A 20,818-nucleotide genomic window follows, 5' to 3' on the forward strand; every position below is an offset into this window, starting at 1 on the left:
ATATTATTAAACCTTTGCATTGTTATTAGCGCCATTTGTTTTCAGTGCAGCTAAAAAACAGTTATAAAAGTGTCGCTTGTGTTCAATGACTAGAATCTGTGATTTAAATTTATTATTTTATAATATATAATATATGTTAAGAATAGCGTAAGAATAGTGTATATACAGGACGTTATGTCTTCTCACTCTAACTTCCGCTACTCCTTATCCCTACTTCTTCTGCGGGCCGTAAAATCCTTTTGTACAGGGCGCTTGTACGCCTACGATCTATTTGTATCCGATCTAGCTCTGGGCTAGATGTGCAGTACATTCCTTTTCACTGTTTCTTATAATAAATATTACATTATATTTTTCTATCATAGCTCTGCGTTATTATTTGTCAGTTTGTCATTTTTAGTTACACAACTTACAAAGAACTGACCACTATTTCAACTATCGGAATTTCTTTATTTCGACTATCCGTGTTTTTTTTTCCTTTATTCTTTCGTCGCCAAACCGCTTAATACTCTCCTACATGTATATATGTATACGTATATTTTTTTTATACGTGTTTATTAGACTAGAAATATATTTTGTTCAATATCAACGCATGCTTTCTTTTTAGTCGATTATTATCACCTTAGTAAATAATCGATACTTACCTTTTTGTCTTCAGGTGAAATCTTTTTTCAAATCTTTCAGATTTACTAAAAGGATAATATTTCAAAAAAAAAAAAAAAAAAAATAGTTTGACAAAATGAAAAGAAAAAAGAAAAGAAAATTTTTCTCTAACGTATATATTTACATGTATATACATCCAAGAATATAAAATTTACATAGTTTATGTACATATATAATATAAAAAGATACAAAGTAAGAGAAAAATGATAAAACAAAGAAGATGAAAATAAAAAATGAGAAGATAAAAAAAGATGAACGCGCGATGAATAAGAATAAGTAGTAAGTACTAAAAATGATTTTTCGTCCGAGCTAATCCAATTGCACCTGATAATCTTCGGAATAATTAATCAAAGTAATTATTCATAATCTGTGAGTAGAGCATCTATTTCCTTGATAATATCATCAGAGGAAATATCAATAATATTGGATAATTCGTCTTCGTTAATGTTTTGCAAACTATCATAGAAAAACTGGCTATCTTTTGAATCTTTCATAGTAGTGTCTATTAACATGGATTTTGCTTGTTCATTTTTAACATAATTATTATATGCTTTAAGCTCGTCCTCGATTATCATTCTTTTCTCGTTCATACTGCTATCGCATAAAGGTACCTGAACTTCTTTTGTTTTATTATTGGAATCATCTCTCATGTTAAGTCTGACGTCAAAATTTGAGTCAAAGTTAAGACTCGAAGTTAAATTTTGTTTAATCCTTTCATTGTCTGCACCAATCTCGTTCATTTTTTTATTGTCAATTAAGACAGACGTTTGATCAGACGTTAACAACAAATAGTTATCGTTTATAATCGTAGGAATTGTTGTAGGAATATTACTTTCCTGTTGTTCCTTGAAAATGATGTATTTGTTAGTTGCGATATTATTGAGATTTCTCTTTGCTGATCTTCGTAATCTTAAAGGTGGTACTTTGGTCAGACTTTCGGTATTATTGTTATTTAATTTAGCTTTAACCCTACGTTTATTTTCATCAGATTCTGTCGTTCCTTTATCCGTTCCTAAAACTCCCTTAACGCCTTGATTGTTAACGGATGTTAACGTAACGTTGGATGTTCGAAGGATATTCGAAGTTAAGTTGTTTGTTTTAGTAGAATTTGCCGAGAGATCATTGGTTGGAGCAGTTGAAGAAGTCTTTTCATCGAACAATTTGGACAAATTAGATTTAACGTTTTCTAACAATTTAACGTCTTTCTCCATTATTTTCAATTTCTTGCGTCTACGTATTTCCTCCAATGATAAAATACCAAAGTTCAATTCATCGGTAATATTATCTTTCTTTTTATCGTTATTATTAGGCTTCATTCTTTTCTTCTGTGGCATCATAGATTCGTCTTCCTCGACGTTATTATATTGTACATTTTTAATCTTGACCGTTCCGACGATTGTTATATCAGCTCGAGTTTTTTCTTCCAATATCTCGAGTTGGTACAATACGTTTGTTTATTTTTGTTTTATTATAAGCAACCTTGCGATATCGATATTGAATTTGCTCATCATAGTTGTAATAAGCCGAAATTTCCGCTTGTATCTTCTCAAGCCTGATCATATCGTAGGTATTGCGGTAGTTCATCCTTTGCTTTGGTTGAGTCTTTACTGGCGAGGGTATGCTCTCATTGTCCGAATCTGAAATAAAGAATATTAAAGAATAATAATGTTAAAGTACTTGAAAATTCAATTGTTAACAATGGACCGCGTAGTTTCGCTTTTTTTCCCTAACAGCCACTACAATATGTAGGACTTATATGACTTTTTTTTCTATTTATATTATTTACTTTTTAAATATATAAAAATAAAAATTTGTTTTTCTAATTTGTTTGTTAGTCACGTAACGAGACATACAATAAAGAATAAATATATAAATATATAATAACTTTATAATAAAGAAATACTATTTAAATTAATTACTTTATAATAATAAAAACATTATAGTTAAAAAAATAAGAATAAGTTTATAAAAAGAAAGTGGATAAAGATTTACCAGAAGAATGAGAATGTAAAAATGAGATGTCGATAAGTTAACGCTTGATGACAAAAATAAGGTATCAAGTTCTCTACTGATGTTTGTTTGTACATTTAGATTAATTTTTTTTTTATAGTAATGTTACTAGGAATTCTAAGTCTATTAGAAACGTTGTTCAGAATTTGTAGATTGTTTAAAATGCTGATGCGTTTTCTAAATGCATTCAGGAGATTCAAATTTGTCAGTCTGCAGGCTGGATGGAAGGGTGAGGGTAGCCGGTGTATTATAATATACATTGAAAGATAAATGTAAAGACTCATACCTTCTCCTAATTTGATGATAAGAGGAGCGATGGCTGGTTTAGCTATGGTACTGCCAATTTTTCTTCTGTTTCGAACGGACTCAGTCTCATCTGTAAAAGTTAATTTATATTTTCAAAATAAACTTAATCCACATTAATAACCTATAAAAATAATAAGTACCATCAATATTTTTAAGACATTAAACTCACCTGGACGATTTACACAATCCTGATTTATGTGCTTTGTCGTAATATCAGTTGCTATGACTGGATTAATCGGATTATGTATAGTTCGAACATTCTTGTGAAAAAAAGAACAATGCGTTTTCCTGCATCCACTTGGTTGCGTCTCCCAATAGCATGGAATTAATTTACGGTTTTTCTAATTATCAAACAAAAACAAAAAATTAATAATATTCTATATGGGGTATAAAAGTACTAGAAAAATAGCGATTTCTACGTACGATTAACACGTTGATTGCTTAGCTTAGATAGTTCTCAAGATAATCTTCGTCATGCCCACGCGCGTTGTTATACTCTACTACACAACAATGCCGGTGTATAATTATACTGTATCAATAGTTATTTTCCCGTCGGATGCATTATCAAATTTTTTGGATTTATCTTATGTACGGGACTTGTAAGAGAAAATCCTATATCTAATTATTGGTCGAAAAGCAAAGTGTATAATTTTTATTAAGCACGTAATATTATGTCATGAAGCAGATTTGAACTACTACTTAGTAATTTTAATTTTTATGATAATATGTCCATAATATGTCCCTGAGAATCGATTTAGAAAAATACTTCCAATACGTGTCGACAAACTTTAGAAAAAATATCAAGAAACATGCATACCTGGGGAAAACATTGTCATCAATGTAAAGTCATATTAAATGGTTCATGGCGCGGAGGACCAATATTAATACAATATATACCGAATATAGCACATAAATACGAGAACAAATTATTTAAATTATGCTCAAGCGAAGAGATAAGCTATATATGGCTGACATGGCAGTCAACGTGTTAATGAAACAATAAAAATTTTAAAATAATATATGCTTACATTCAATTCCATATGTTTAAAGCTACAACGTTCGTTATGGCAATTTCCCTGCTGCCAATCGGAGCACATTGTTTCGCAACCCAAAGCAGATGGTTCATGTCTAAAAGGACAGAGTTCACCCTGAAAAATACAAAATAATATGAAATAAATGAAAAAGCTAAATAATTCCTAAATAATAATATATATTGTATATCCCTTATTTATAATCCGTATATATATATATATATATATACGGAAAGAAAAGTTGTTATTATTGGATGCAGATAGGGAAATGGACGTGAAAACAAACACTACATTAATAACAATAGGATTGCTTAAAGATATAAGAGATGGGATAGAGAAAGAGAAAATAACAGATAGAATTGGTTTTTGTTGTATAGAAATACGAAAATTACAAAGCATTGTAATGAGGACAAACACAAGAACAAGGGAAAATAAATGAATGAAATGAATGAAAAAAGAATAATGAGGATAAGAAACCATGCAAGATATGCGAGAAAATGAAAAATGGCACCAGATATCATCCCGAAGACAAATGTTGGTACAAGATAAATGAAAGTGAAAAAGAAAAGGGTAAGTATCCAATGGTATCCAAAAAAAAACAACTCAATAATAGAAGTAGATTTAAACGCAGAACAAAATACCTAATAATCACACCATTGATTAAACAAAAAATGTTAATAGAAAATACTTTAGAAATAGAAGGGACTTACGATCCAGGATCACAAGTCTCTTTAATAAATTCAAAATGAATAAAAATTAGAAATAAAGGAAAAGATATGAATAAAACATTTTTTAAAATAGTCAATGGTATGACACAAACAAGAGGTTTAATAACAATTAAGATACAAATTTTGGAATTGGAAAAAGAAATAGATGTATATTAATAGAAAAAGATTATTTTGACGATTTTATCATAGGACTAGATATGATAAAAATATTTGGACTCTCTCTCTGGATGAAAACCTAAAAATATCACAAAAGACAAATTTAAAAGAAAGAGAAATAAAGGAAAAGATTTTTCAAAATAGTGAACAAGACTAACAATACGTCGCAATAAGTTTCACATTTTATCTTTTATTCATTTTTTTATCTATTTTGATTTACATTTTCATATTTTAGTTTTTATTTTCTCCGTTGAATATTTACCTCAAAATGTCAAGACGTTTGAGGAGTGCGAATGTATTATTAGAGAGAATAAATGATATCGATGCAGAATGTTTTGAAGATGATCAGGAAATTCTGGATATGGAGAATGACAATACGGAAAATTATGATCCACTTGAAACCAACTCGAACACCGATGAGAACGAAGAGAATACTTCGAACGTACGTAAACGACGAAATAGAAGGAAATTTTTAGTTAGTTCTGATAGTAAGAATGAGGAATAGGCAAGCGAAATTGCGATGGACGGAACTGTTTGGCAGAAAGTAAAAATAGGGTCTAATCCTGGAAGAGTACCTGGTCATAATATTTTTAGGAAAACATCAGGCCCGACTGGGTACAGTAAACGTCATATTATGAAAGGCGAAGTTAGGATGGCATTTTCTGTGATAATTGATAAGAATATAATCGAACATATAAGAAAGTGCACAGAGGCAGAGGCAATTAGAATGTTGGGATATAAATGGGAACTGTCTACTGCAAAGTTATATGCATTTTTTGCAATTCTGTATGCACGCGACGCATATGAGGCTAAGAATATAGATATAGCACTTCTATGGAATAAAAAGTTGGGCCCGCCTTTTTTCTCAAATACTATAAGTAGACATGACTTTACGAAGATTATGAGATTTATTCGATTTGACTTTTTTCGACTTCATATAATTTAAATGGACAAAGCTAGAAACAAAGATTCCTATACAACATAATAAAATGAAATGCATACGGCGCCGGTTGCAATATAGGGAAACAATCGAAACAATACTTATTTTTTAACTATATTACTATAAAATATGATATTTATTAGTTTACACGAGATGAAAAAGTGAACTTACCTTTTTGCATGTGGAATACATAAAAAAGTAGCAGTCTCGTTTATTTTGACTGTGCTCCATTTCTAAGAACCGATGAAACGATTAGTAATCCTATTCTTTACTAGACAAAAAATCTAAATCTAATCGTTATTTCTATTGTCTGCTAACAAAGAATCAAATTAAGAAATCAAAATTAGGATTTCAATGTTATCGGATGGAATAATTTTGCAATTATCACGCAAGTGTCACGCACTTCGATATTACGAATATAATATCACTACTGTCGATTCTTGAACCACCATAATGGAGAGCTAGAAAAAACGACCGGAGCGCCCTTTGACCATCGTGGCGTTGCCCTATTACTACTTGTTCATCCGTTATTTATGTTTCCCATAAATTGCACGTTTCGTTTCGCAAAGTGAACAGTTTTAACGTATCTTATTTTTAATAATAAAGACTAAAATGTTATTGTTGAAAGTAAAGAAGCTTATTATTGCATGCAAATACAAATAAAATAACATTTTTTAAAGTTTTTTTTACTTTTCACTTATGTATTTTGTAAATAACTATCATAACTACATAAACGTAAGATTTTTTATATTTGGCTATAAACAGTAAATTATTTATTTAATAAATTTCAATTCTTTATCGTTTTTATTGATTTTGACAATTTAATTTACAATTAGTATAGAAAAGTAGACATATATTTTATTTTGAGCTTATACAACTTGTGCATCTGCAAACGATTCTCTGAATAATATCATTCTACGATCTCTATCATTATTATTATTTTGATATTGTTCTTCATAACCATGTTACTCTAAATTTAAAGTTATCAAAATTATCATGTTAATCGATGCAATCAATATTTATGCAAAATACATGCTGCTGTAACAAGCTTCGATACAAATGATAATTCTCTGTACATAGTATAGAATTTAATTGGTCGAAAACGGCTTTTTAATAGTCCAAAAACATTTTCAACTAACATTCGTGTAGATGATTGTAAATAATTAAATACTTTTTGTTGAGGAATTAAGTGATCATTATCTCGAAATGATGGAACAAGCCATGATAGCGATGGATATGCAGAATCTCAATTAAAAAAAGTATTATTTGGAAATACGTTTTCATTATTATTGTGAGATTCTTCATATAAAGGTGATCTTCGTAAAACTCGAACATCATGTAAAGATCCTGGCTCACCACAATAAATATTAGTAAACTTCTTACTAGAATCAACTACTGCTTGGAGATTTATAGAGAAATATTTTTTTTTCGATTACAATAATATGCAGTAATAATTACTGCATCCTCAGAAGGCTTTGCAATCCTTATATGTGTACTACAATCGATTGCCCCTAAGATATTTAATATATTTTTGTGTGTGTAAATACCTTCACATGTATTGATTATTACATGATTAGTCTAAAGCCAATTGATAACATCATCTAATTTCGTTAGAATCCAAGTTATGACAAGGCGAATAACTCGGAATATTGATGAAATTGAAACATCAAATTTATTCGATATAGTCCGCAATGGTTCTGTACTTAGTGAACACACCAATGTAACCGAGACATCACAATTACGGAACAAAAATTTTAGGTTACCCCAGTGAACACACCAACATAACAGTGATATCACACCTAGAGAACATGTAAAATAACAAATGTAATGTGTAAAATATGATAACGTAAATATGATGACGTAATAGATGTCGCTCATATCGAGAGTGAGTCGAAACCTAATAGTTGTGGACTATATTACATTTTTTTAGTCTATTCAAGACAACCCTCCGGTAGAGATGTGCCATTCCTTGTGCCATTAAATAAAAGTTTTCTGAATCAACTAGTTAGGCGTGTTTGACGACTATATCCGCCATGGAGATATGGCAGAAATTTGTGTCATGACGACTACATCCGTCATGTGCAAAAGTTTGTTACAATTTTATGTTTAAACTGTAATTTTGGCAGAAACTAAATTATATTCGTAAATTTTAATATGTTAAAAATGTTTAAATTTCAAGACTAAAAGAAACAAGCAAATAAAATCTATAAATAATTTAAGTTGGACTCATAACTTCCTGGGAGCTAACTCGTAAACATTACAGTAACAATGGATTTTTAGTGGCAAGAGATGTCATTGTTGACGAAACAAGTTATTTGATATCTAAGCCGGCAATGAGACTTAACGGAATAAATACTGAAAATTCAGGAACGGGTAAATCTGGTATATTTGATAATATTCTAAAAACCGTAGAGTCTCATAAATCTGATAATAATAAATCAGATAAGAAACTAACAGATAATTTTGATGATTCTGAATCAGAAATGTCTGAGTCAACTCAGGAAGAAAAATCTAGTAAAATAATTAAACTAGATAAAATGCCTTTAAGCAACGATAGATCTATGATTGAAACAAATGTACACAATAATCAAGATTACAATAACAAGAGTGAAAAAAAAATTGAGCCTGAACCCAGAAGAAGTGATAGAATAAAACACAACCCTCATGTCTGATTTGAGGAAATTAATATAAGCAATGATTATTTATTGTGTGCCACATATATCGTATGCGAAATTCCTAATTCAGTTAGTGAAATAAAACATAGGCACGATAGAGAATAATGGGAACAGGCTATGAATGATGAAATAACTTCTCTTATGGTAAATAAAACATGGGATTTAATTTCGAAGCCTGAAAATACTCCTCTTCCAAACAAATTAAACTATGAATTATTAGATTCAGATAAAAATTATGATGCTCCTTGTAGAAATGTTATTGATTGCTTAATGTATATAATGGTATACACAAGACCTGATTAAAGTACAACAATAAATATTTTGAGTAGATACTCCAATAAAATTACAAAGAACTTTGGCAATGTTTGAAAAGAGTCCTTCAGTATTTAAAAGGCTCAATGGATTTAAAATTACCTTATAAGCGAGGTGCTTATGATGAAATCTTGTGTGACTATGTTGATTCGGATTGGGGCGGAGATCACGGAACTGACAAAAAAGTACTACTGGTTTCTTATTTGAATTATTTGAACGATGCACGATATGTTGGAATACAAAAGGCAAGCATCGGTCGCAAAGTCCTCAACTCATGCTAAATATATGGCTCTTTATGAAGCTGTGAAAGAGGCTCTTTGGTTAAAATCATTTGCAAGTAGTATTAATATAAATAATGATAAACCTATTACTATATATGAGGACAATACCGGTTGCAAAAGTATTGGCAGCAATTTAACAGGCTACAAAAGATCGAAGCACATTGATATAAAATATCTTTTTTGAGAGAACAAATTAAAAATAATGTAATCAAACTTATTCATGTTCCAACAGGAATTCAATTGGCAGATATATTGAAGAAACTCCTGCCTGCTGCAAAATTCCTGGAACTTAGAACATGGATGGGTCTAGAATAATAACAACCTAGAGAAACAATTTATGCAATAAATAATAACAATAAATATTATATGTTCTTTATTATTTTAGAATGGTCTGATAAGGTTTTAGTTTGGTTTTCCTTATCCTTGCAGTGAATGCTGGACTATATGTATTTTCCCAACAGTACAAGGAATAGCCAGCCGTTCGTGTAATAGTAATAATAGTTTGTTATCAATCTTGAATTATGTATGCTTTCATTCAAAAATTTTGTTACTTTAAAGAGGATTAATTTTCGAGGAGCCGTGTTCCAATGTTAGAGTATGTATGTGTCAGTGCAACTCAGATTTAATAACGAAAATAAATCTGTTTGTTTATTCTTCTTAGATTTCTGATTAGATTTCTAAAAAACAATAAAATTGACACTAGTGAACTTACTGTTGTGACCCTTACGAATAGCAAAAACCTATTTCGTATGTACATACAATGTTTATAATATTAACGCCAAAAACGAATTAAAAAAAAAACCTTAATATATGATATTTTGGAAAAAAATTCATATCGAAAAATCTAGACGTGATAGAAAAAATCAGCTATCGGGAACAGATTCAGAGCATCAAAATCTTCATATTTATGACATAATTTTTTGAAGGAAGATTTTTTTACAGACCAGTGTTATTGGTCTAATACTGATATATTTTACTCTCTCAATTACTTTCAAAAAAACAAAAAAAAAACTGATAAGCGCAAAAATTTAATTTTTCAATAATCTTACATGAATGGAACGTTTAACTATAATATAATAAGACCATTTAGTTATAGATATTGTTATTATTTTTGTTTATTTTTTTTCAACTTACTTTATAGTATATTTCATTCTATATATATATATATATATATATATATATATTTTGTTTTTTGTTTTTTGGTACATATAAAATATTGTAAAAAGTGAAAAAACTATGAAAACCTATGACTATTGTCACGAAAGGTTGATACAATTTTGTATAATAATTATTAAATTAAATATAAAACAAAACGTATTTAATACTGGTCATGTTTGTTGTTATTGCTATTGTTGATAGATAAAGCAGTCAACGTGTCCAAATACATTCTTAAATAATTAAAAGGTAATAAAAAAGTAGATAATAAAACGACTAATTGTTTTATATTATTATAATTATATTAATGTTCAATTACATAACAATCATATTATAGGTTTCTTATTTTATATAATTATAATTATTAGGATTGACTTTTATCGTATGATATAGTTGACCCAGTGAACACAATTACGTCAAAATGACGTCAAGATGATTTTGCGCGATGTCATGATTTACGTAAAATATAAGTCAAATATGAGTCACGTGTGACTCATTATTTCACACTTATTGACGTAAGACTTTAACATAATAAATATGACGCTAAGCTGACCTGACAAAACAAAAGAACAAAAAAGCAATGATGTCATACATATGTCCAGTTGTTGCCGAATTTCTTACTGGTATATGACGTATAATTTTTTTTTTCACCCCGGGGATTTGAACTCGGGAACAAACGATTACTGGATGGACATTACTACTGGATGGTGATTTGCCTCACTGAGCCATGCGAACTTGTGTTAATTTCCATTATATTACTAATCCATATATAATTAAAAATACTATTAATTATAATTAATAAATATTATTAAATATTAATAATAAATAATATTAAATAACAAAATATAACATAATTTAATAATATAAATTTTAATTAACACGTTCCGTGCCACGTGTACCAACGGTGGTGCAATAACCATTAGACATATTTATTTAATGCACTGAAAATATTTACTTATAAGGTGACTTACCGTCACCGCTTTTTTAAATATATATATATATATATATGGTGGGTGCGAGAATGTGAGTGAGAACACTGAAGCATGAGTGGGCCAGAGGGTATCGGGTATAATCAAGCCGAAGATAAACAATGTAAAATAAATAGTTGAATATCGATAGCAAAAGCGTCGCACAAAGAAGTAGATTAAAGAAAAGAAACTAAGAGGCAGTCATCGTTTAGTAGCCGAGCAAAGAAGGCGTTTTATCATCACTCTGTATTTTACTTCTTTATATTAAATATATTGCATATCCGTGAAGAGAGGTTTTTCTTTCTACAATCAACCTATTAATAACACCGCGGAATTCTTTCCTTTTCACTCGTTAGATATCCTTTAGGAAGACTAACAGGAGAAGGGGAATCCACATTTATATATATATATATATTAGGGCGGGTCAAAAAAATCAATTATTCTTTTTTTACAAGTGCTACGGAAAAATGGGTTTGCTAGACACCTTTAAAAAATTCTCACCAAATATGAGCTATTAATTTTAATAGGAAAATCCTCCGCATCGCAGTTTTTTATTTTTTTCTCAGTCCAATAAAATAAAATTCATACCTCATCATTAATTGATTTTACAGAAAAATTTTTTGAAAGAATTTTGTATTTTTCTATTTTCTTTGAAATGGCTATAACTTTTTTAAAATTCAACCTATTAGAATGTATTTTTCTTAATATTTGTTTTTAAATGTACTTTTTAGAAAAAAATTCAAAAAATTTTAAATTCTTAAAATTGCATTTATTCTCAAAATTTTGAGAAAAAACAAAAACAATTTTCTCAAAAAATTCCTATTTTTTGAGAAAAACCGATTATTTTCTCGAAGTTCGCCATTTTTCATTTTTTTTTTTATTTTCTAGAAAAAAACTTTGTCTAAATCTGCGATTATCCCCGCCAGTCCCAGAGTAAGTTGAGTTAGTTTCCTATTTTTTTTTATTTAATTGGAAAAAAATAGTTGATTATTTTTTTTTTAATTAAATTAATGCAATTAAACAATTTTACAATATTATATATATAATTTATAGTCTCAAAATACAAAGTTTACAAAAAAAATGCAACCTTTTGTTTTTTGCTGTAAGAATACGATGAAATTATTACGTCATGTTTATGTCAGAACATATGACTTAATATTAAGGCCATAAATAAAGTCACTTTTCACTTTAAAAATTTGAAGATGACTTTATGACGTACGTATAACATCATATGAAGGTCTTGTGTTCACTGGGTGATATATGATTTTAAAAACATAGATGAGAATTGTCAGTTTTTGTTTATATTTTTTCTCTTGTTTTCTTTCTTAAATTTTTGACTAATATTTTTCTTTAATCTTGTGTCTGACCGAGAAATTATATAATAAATAAATAAATATTACATTCTTTTTTTTTATTTTTCTTTTCCAATATGGCAACACATAATATTAATGGGACCGAAAAATTAATGTCGTTTCTACGCATGTCAAATTTTTATATTAATATTTTAATCAAAGAACCGCTTGATAATTTTTATCGTTGCGATATAAAATATTTTGCATATCAGATAGAAAAAAAATTGCTCATAACATGGGTTATAATACTATTTTATATTATTTATAAAAATTTGCTGATAAAATTTATTCATTCTATCTAAAAATTCAAATTTTAAGGTTAAAAAGCGACATTTATTTTCAGTCAACCTAACATATATATATAATGTACATTTGTTTATAATCTTTAACTTGTAATAAACATATGATTTTCTTTTACATAAATTATCAATTTTAACTCTTAGTAATGATGATTTAATGGTAATTTCGTTGTAAATCGTTTGTGAATATATTATTACAGTATCCATTATTGCATGAAAAAAAAGAAAAAAATCCCCTAAAAAGTTGTAAAAATTATTTTGCAAATTTAAGATAAAATAAAAATTTTAAGAATTTATTTCACAGTCTTCATTTAAAACTAAAATTCTGAAAAATTCGGTATACTTAGGATTAAATATTTCGTAATGTCTTTTCCGTTCTTTTTATGTTTTTTATTTGTATCTTTTTTTCTGTTGATACATTGTACAAATGTTGCAACCCTTTTTGTTTAAAAGCCAGATACAACTTTTAAGTTATAATATATCACAATGAAATTATTTTGTCATCAGACACTTATTAGTAGTAGATAAAACATTTGATTCTATTAGAAAATATCTATTTTTGCATACTTTTACATACAGTACATACATACTTAGGAGTACACACGTTAGTGCAAATATTTTATTCAAAACACGCGAAGAGTACTTTTAATGAAATATCTTAAATTAATTATTCGTTATTCACCTCTTCAAACAAACATCTATCATTTTGTTCATTGTCGTAGTAAAATAAAAAATACAAATAGCAAAAAACAAAACAATAATTATTATATAATACGTAAGTCAAAATTTATGTGATATATTTTGTGATTTATTTATTTTTTTTATCACGAAATTATTTGATTGTTTTTTATTATAATTTTATCATTCAAATAAAAAAATTCTATGTGTATTAGTATGAGTGTGTATTAACTTATTTATCACATATCGATCAATAATCATCTTTTAATATATTTTATTGTTTTATTATATCATTGATATTTCGTTTATTTACAACTTGTTTTTATCATTATATTTTCTTCTTTTTCTAATTTTTCTATTTTCAAAGATTATTTATTATATTTTACATTTTTATTTTATTTTTTCTCATTCCCCTATCCTTTCTCTCACTCTTCCACACAATAATTTTGTTAGGTGAAAAAAAAATGTTCATTAGAATTTTTCACGATAACAATTATGTCAAATGATAACAAAACATATTCTCACTCGTCAATAAAATATTTTAATTTCACCCTTTCGATTAGTTTTATGTTAGGTTATGTTTTTTTTCTTTTTTTCTATTCTTTTCTTCATTTATTTTTATTTTTTTTATGCAAATGATATGACATATTATTATAAACACACAATCGTGATTATTTATTCATACACTTCCTCTATCTCTTTTTCTTTTTATTTATTATTTCTTATATTTTTTTATTTATCTATTTATTTAAATATGTATTGCTACCTCTATCTAATAATATTTATGGTTTCTAATTTACAGCCCATGAATTATATTTAATAAAATTATAAAACTTATGTTACACAAAAAAGCATGTAAGTATATGCTACAAATATAATAATAAACAATAAATACATAATACAATATTAGTCCTTGAGTATCAATATTTCTTTGGTATTACAAATTATTTAATCTATTACTATTGATATGTAATTTATTTTTTTCTACGAAAATTAAAAATATATGAAATAATTTTTTTTGTTTTTATTTACATGTTTTTTTTTTGAAGTTGAAAGAGATAAAATTTATCTTATGGATAAAATATTTTTATACTGTTTTATTGTTGTTCTAGGTTAAAAAATTAAACGTGTAAATAATATTACTTTTTCAAAAAAATAAATAATAGTAATAAAAAAAGATAATGTTAATATAAATTTGTCTTTTCTTTTCAATTATATTAATTTTAATTATTTTATTAATTTTTTTCATTATAAAAATAATATATATATTAATATTAGTTTTTTTTTTCATAGAATAAAAAAAATAAAATAGGAAAAGAAATGATTATATAGTTTGTAAGAAAAATAACCTTAATTTTGAATTTTGTTAAGTTACGAGGAGAAAAAAAAGAAAAGAAAAAGCTTTTAGGACGAGTATAAATGAATATAAAAAAAAAAAAATGGGAGAAAGTTAATTAAAGTATAAAAAAAAAAAAAGTAAGATGTTTAAAAATGTTTAGAAATTGAATAGTAATAATGCATCATTCGAAATCATTGATCATTGAAATTCATTTTTTCTTTCAATTGTTAATTTTTTTTCTTTTTTCTTTTTTTCTTTTTTTTTTTTGTAGTTGTTAGCTATTATCTCAATGGCATGTCTTAAAGCTTGTAATTCACAATAAATGATAGAGTTTCAGTGGTGTGATTTTGCTTAAATAGTGGTTTGATTCTAGACGATTCATACTCAGCCCCGTTTAAGGATTAAAAAATATTATTTTAATTGAACGCCACTTTAGGCTAAAAAATTTCTTCGTCGTCACTGCTGAGATTTATCAAACCAAAACGTTTTTTTTTCGATGAAATTATATCACCTTCACTTTCAGCAAGTTTTTCTTCATTCAAGGTTTCTGTATCTTCTTCCCCGTTTACAAAATCTTTAATTTTATTTAGTTCGTTATTTCTTACCAGGGCATTGTAAATTTTTTGTATGGAGCTAGACAGTTTTCCAGCTGACTTTTAAAATTTCGGCTTCTTTCTGGGGAAGTGTCTGCATTCAAGATAAATTATTTGAGATTTTCAGCTAAGCTTAGGGTCTCTTATAATATTTTTAATTTTATATTATTAACTGCATATTCTTCATTAGGTTTAAAGTCCTTAGGATCGATTTTATTTACATCTTCAATGCCCCTTCCATCAAATTTGCTTCATCATCTTCTTGTATCTCTAATAAATAGCAGATGTTCTTAATAGCCATATTACAAAGATCTTCACTTTCGAATGATGCGGCAAGTTTTATTATGTTCTCAATCTCCTTTTCTGGTATTTCACGCACGTTTTCCATTTCACCTGAAGATTCTTTCGATATAAAGTTACTATTGAGCATTTTTTTCCACCAAAGTGGATCTTCGTCGCAATGGGAAACCTGATTTTCTGTGTATCCATCCGCTTCTATAATCTTTTCAATATTATCTGGATACGTATTAGCGGCTTTAGGATCAGTCGATACAGATGCTTCTTTAACTTTTCTGCTATCAAATGGATAACGCTTTTTGAATCTTTGGAGCCAACTTTCACTTGCCACAAAAACTTTGCTGACAAAGAATTCTCTCTTTTTTGAAGATTTTTGTAGATCTCGATTGCTTTTTGTTGAATACTTTTAACATTTAATTGAATGCTTTCCTCCATGCAATCATCAATATAATCTTTGAGTTCCTTTTCTATCTTCATCATTAATAGCGACTGCCTTTGAATTAATTTAGTTGCGGTTATCGAAGAACCTGCAGCAACTACACTTCTTATCATTTTTTCATATCGCTTAATACTCTTGACTGTATTTATACTAAAACCAAAGCTTTTTGCAATGTCAGATGCTTTTTCTTCTTTCTCAAAACGATCCAAGATTTGTATCTTGACTTCTAAAGTAATATTTCTTCTTAAAATAGGTTTTTTATCCTTATCTGACATGGCTTAGGACTGGAACTTAATGTCTTAAAGATGAAAAAGTTATTCTTTAAAAAACCGTTGCTCAACGCAGTCCGCCGAGCAGTAGCGTAGGACACTTTTGTTTTAATGCTGCTCAGTTGTATAAAGATTTTTTGAAAGGAAACCGTGTTATAGAATGTCGCTTTGTACGAGGGTTACCTGCATAAAATAATTATAAATAAAAAATAATTACTATATAATACTTATTGAAAATTAAATTAAAATATTGCCTAATTTATCTCATATTTTTGGTAAACTAATTACAATGCATTTACATATTCAAACATCAATTAGATATCAGACTATTGCTAAGAATCTAAAATGAGTTTAGAATGAAAATACATTTTAAAACGTTGAGCGCTACGCGAATCCTCAGGGAAAATTTCGTCAGGTCAAAGGCATTACAATGTATTAAAAAGCAGTTAAACGTGTCAGTCACCGGTGTCGGACGTGGCCTAAACGTAAGGTTTTGTGTTAGCCACTATTGACTGACCTGCCGCTCAACGTGTTAAATTATTTCTGGTAATGATATAAATTATATGTTACTTACAATTAGAGGGTATGTTTTTTGAACGTAGTAGTAATTGACTTTAAGTGCATTGAAGAATAGAGATAAATCTTATAGCATAATTTACCTACCCTAAAAAAAATTGAAAAATTTAAATAGTATATAATAGACTATCTCTATTATCTATACAAATATTAAAATCTATTATGAAATAGAAAATTAAATAATATAATCTTAATGAATCAAAATAATACTGATTAATTAAAGCAAATAAATGATTATATTGTACTTTAAAGAAATGAAATTTAAGTTATGTAAAAAATAATTCGCTTGTCAAAACAAAATGCCTAATTGTTCTTCAATAGTTTATTTATACATATGTATGTATGTACAGGTAACCCTCATATAACACAGTAGATTAGTATCAAGAAAATGGCATGTTGTGTTAAATCGTGTTGTATGAGACCTAGAGGCAATACAAAAAAGCGTGTTATTATTCGAAAACTTATTATGAACATAATTTTTTTTTAAACAATAAACCTAAATTAATTAATAATATAAATGTATGTAAAATACAAAACGAAAATATAAATTTATCGCAACAATTATTTAATTTATTTCTTCGTCGTCACTGCTCGATTAATTCAACCGAGAACGTTTTTTTCGGTGGAATAGTATCGCCTTGATTTTCAGAACGTTTTTCTTTTTTTCTTAAGTTCTTGCATCTTCTTCCCTCTTTAAAAACTCTGTAATTTTACTTTGCTTGTTGTTTCTTACCAGGTCTTTCGGAATTTCTCGGTATGGAACTAGATAGGTATGATGCTTTCTTTTGAATTTTCTGCTCCTTTCTGCTTCTTTCGCCATTGAAGATAGATAACTCGAGATTTTCCACTAAACTTAGGCGCTTTTATAATTTTTTTAATGATCAATTACTAACTGCACAATCTTCATCATCGCTAAAGTCCTTAGAATCGTTTTAATTTAAAGTTCCGCATGTTATTTTCGTCATTTCCGCTTCGTTAAATATTCTTTTACAAATAAACATTGAACATTCTCAAGAGCTATATATAAAAGATTCTTGATTTTGACTGAATAACAAAGTAAATTGTTGAACAAAGGTTTTTTGAAAAAAAAAACCGTTTTATAGGAATCCGTGGTGTAGGAGGGTTCCCGCAATATTATCAATCGTTTTATAGCAAAACCGTGTTATAAGATGCGTGTTGTATGAGGGCAACCTGTACTTACATTGAACAAAGAAATGAAAATTATTAAAACAACGATGATTTTATTCTTACTCTAGCAATAATAAAATTATTGCCAATTAATATTATTTAAATTTTTTGCTATGATAATTGTTTTTTATTTGTCTCATTACAAAAGCTTTAATATAATAAACCATAGTTAGAACTGTATTAAATACATTACATATATATGTAAACAAAATATATTATCTTTATTTATATTTGATAACATAAACATTAACATCAACATAATTTTGATTAGATGGTTTTGAAAAAAGAGACGGTTATACGGTTATAAATAAAAGCAGTAAAGAAATTGAATAGGGAACAGAATGTGATATATATAAACCTTAATTGTCGTTTCTTTGTTCACAGAAAAATATTCTTTCGTTTATTACAATTACACAAATATAATGAATTTGTTATATTACACATATATGGAACAAACTCATAAATCTATTAACTATGCAAATATTTGTTATTCTCAATATAATTCTAACGTTTTGATTATACCACATAAAAATTGTTTCTTTGAAAATAATCGTTTAATATATATTAAAAAATTTTACGTTAAAAATTATTTTTTAATTACCTTGGAATTTATAGGATGAAAAACTTTACATTATACACAGCACCTATTACCGATGACAGATTCAAAATAATCGTTAAAGGACAGTCGGTAAATGAAGCTCTTTCCATAGCGATACTCGCCTAGCGTAACGGCTTGATACACTAGCTCTTATTTTCCCTATACGGGAACGACACCAATTAAGTTCGAAGTTGAATATAACAGTCAAAAGATATAAACAAGATAAACCACAAAAACAAAGAGAAGAATTCTACAAACTGCTTCAAGCGTATCTAGACCAAACATACATGGGAAAGATAAGACTATAATTCTTGGGTATTTTAACGCTTGATCGGCAACAAGACTTTTATTGGGATAAAAATTCGTGATATTAAGGACTTTGAAAATGACATTAGGGATAGGCTGACTAACTCTATTGTCACGGGCGAACCACGAAGTTATAATATGTTTTACCAACATTACCCACAACATAAATTCATCTACGAAAACACAAGAATACATAAATCAACAATAAATTATATAATAATAAACAGAAATATACATCGCACAAAGATATTTGACGTCAAAATGCTAAGTTCAGCAAATACAAGCACTAATCACAATCTGGTACAGGCGAAAAAAAGAAAAAACACGCTTATCATAAAAACGAAATCAGAAAAAGAAAACAGATTACAACAGAGAAACTTAATTTAAAATCAATAATCAAGGATACTACTAGAATTAGATAACTTAGAGACGGCATGACAAAGAAAAGCAAGATCCGAATATACAAGACCTGCATCAGACCGATAATGAACTATTGTTCACGTTAGATAGGTATAATGGGGTATTTCACCAAATTGATGTTTTCTTAACTCTTTCGCGCTAAGCGTCGGCATCTATTCCACTCCAAATATTCTTCAATATTTTAGATTTAGCGGCTATAAATGCTTGGATCCTTTACAAGGAAACGACAGGAATACAAACACAACGAAAAGAGTTATTGTTTAAATTAGCAGAAAAGCTTTCTACTGAATACAATACAGCAACATACAACGAGTGTTGTCCGACGGCTAGGCGAAATCCAAAAATGGGTTACTTTCAAGCTACACACTTATGTTCGGCCCCACAATTGAAGATAACATATTTACGCGCATTTACGCTTTCGCCAACATAAATATGTATTGTTTTGAAACATCAAAAATTGGAAGCTGCCATTGACTTGCAATCAGCAACGGTAATCAAGAATGCTACAGCTGTTCTACAATAATACGGATTGAAGACCGTTTCATTCGGTCTGGCTTCAGCACCATTTTTGGCAATCGCAAACTGCAATTATTATCAAACATGTAAGTCATAATCTTCAATGACCGTTAAGATCGTCACAGAAGATTTGTATGTCGACGATCTAATCATAGGAGAAAAATAATACGAAAAGGCCTTAGAAATACGAGACGAGTTGATACAACCTTTTCAACTTTGAAGCTTTAATTTACGTCAGTAGTCCTCGAAAAGGCCTCAATTAACAAACAAATTGCTATCACACAGTGTCAACATAATATTGCAATTTAGCAATGATGACATACTGAAAACATTAGCTATTAGGTGGAATTCGCGATATGATGATACTATCTCATACATAGTAGCGCTAATCATCACACATACTTATCATCAAGCGGATCGTCTTATCAAACACGGCAAATATATTCGATCCGTGAGGTTTACCTATTATCATTTTATTTACTGGCATTAGGAACTCTAAAGTTCATTGTCGCAAATACCAAATCCCGCCATTGTTTCCGTCACTGAGCGCGATCCTTCCTTTCACGGTCTTCGTATATTTTATCTTTCAAATCTCTCTTAATAATATACTCCCATCTACCTCAGTCTCGGTCTACCTAGTGGTCTTTTCCCGTTTAGTATACCGACCAATATTTTGTGCTCCGTTCGATCCTGTCTTATACTCGCCACGTGACCAGCTCATCTTAA

The 20,818-nt window shown here is 28.5% G+C and overlaps 2 pseudogenes; one reads left to right on the forward strand and one right to left on the reverse strand.

Moving 5' to 3' along the window:
- Nucleotides 1–2,064: 2,064 nt before the first annotated feature.
- On the reverse strand, nt 2,065–6,283 carry LOC149031280 (zinc finger CCCH domain-containing protein 11A-like; annotated as a pseudogene).
- LOC107073722 (uncharacterized) lies at nt 5,160–5,837 on the forward strand (annotated as a pseudogene).
- Nucleotides 6,284–20,818: the final 14,535 nt, after the last annotated feature.

Source organism: Polistes dominula, unplaced genomic scaffold (genome assembly GCF_049000335.1).
Source record: "Polistes dominula isolate Pdom_NZ unplaced genomic scaffold, Pdom_raw_medaka contig_418, whole genome shotgun sequence".
In the NCBI taxonomy this organism is placed as follows: Eukaryota; Metazoa; Arthropoda; class Insecta; order Hymenoptera; family Vespidae; genus Polistes; species Polistes dominula.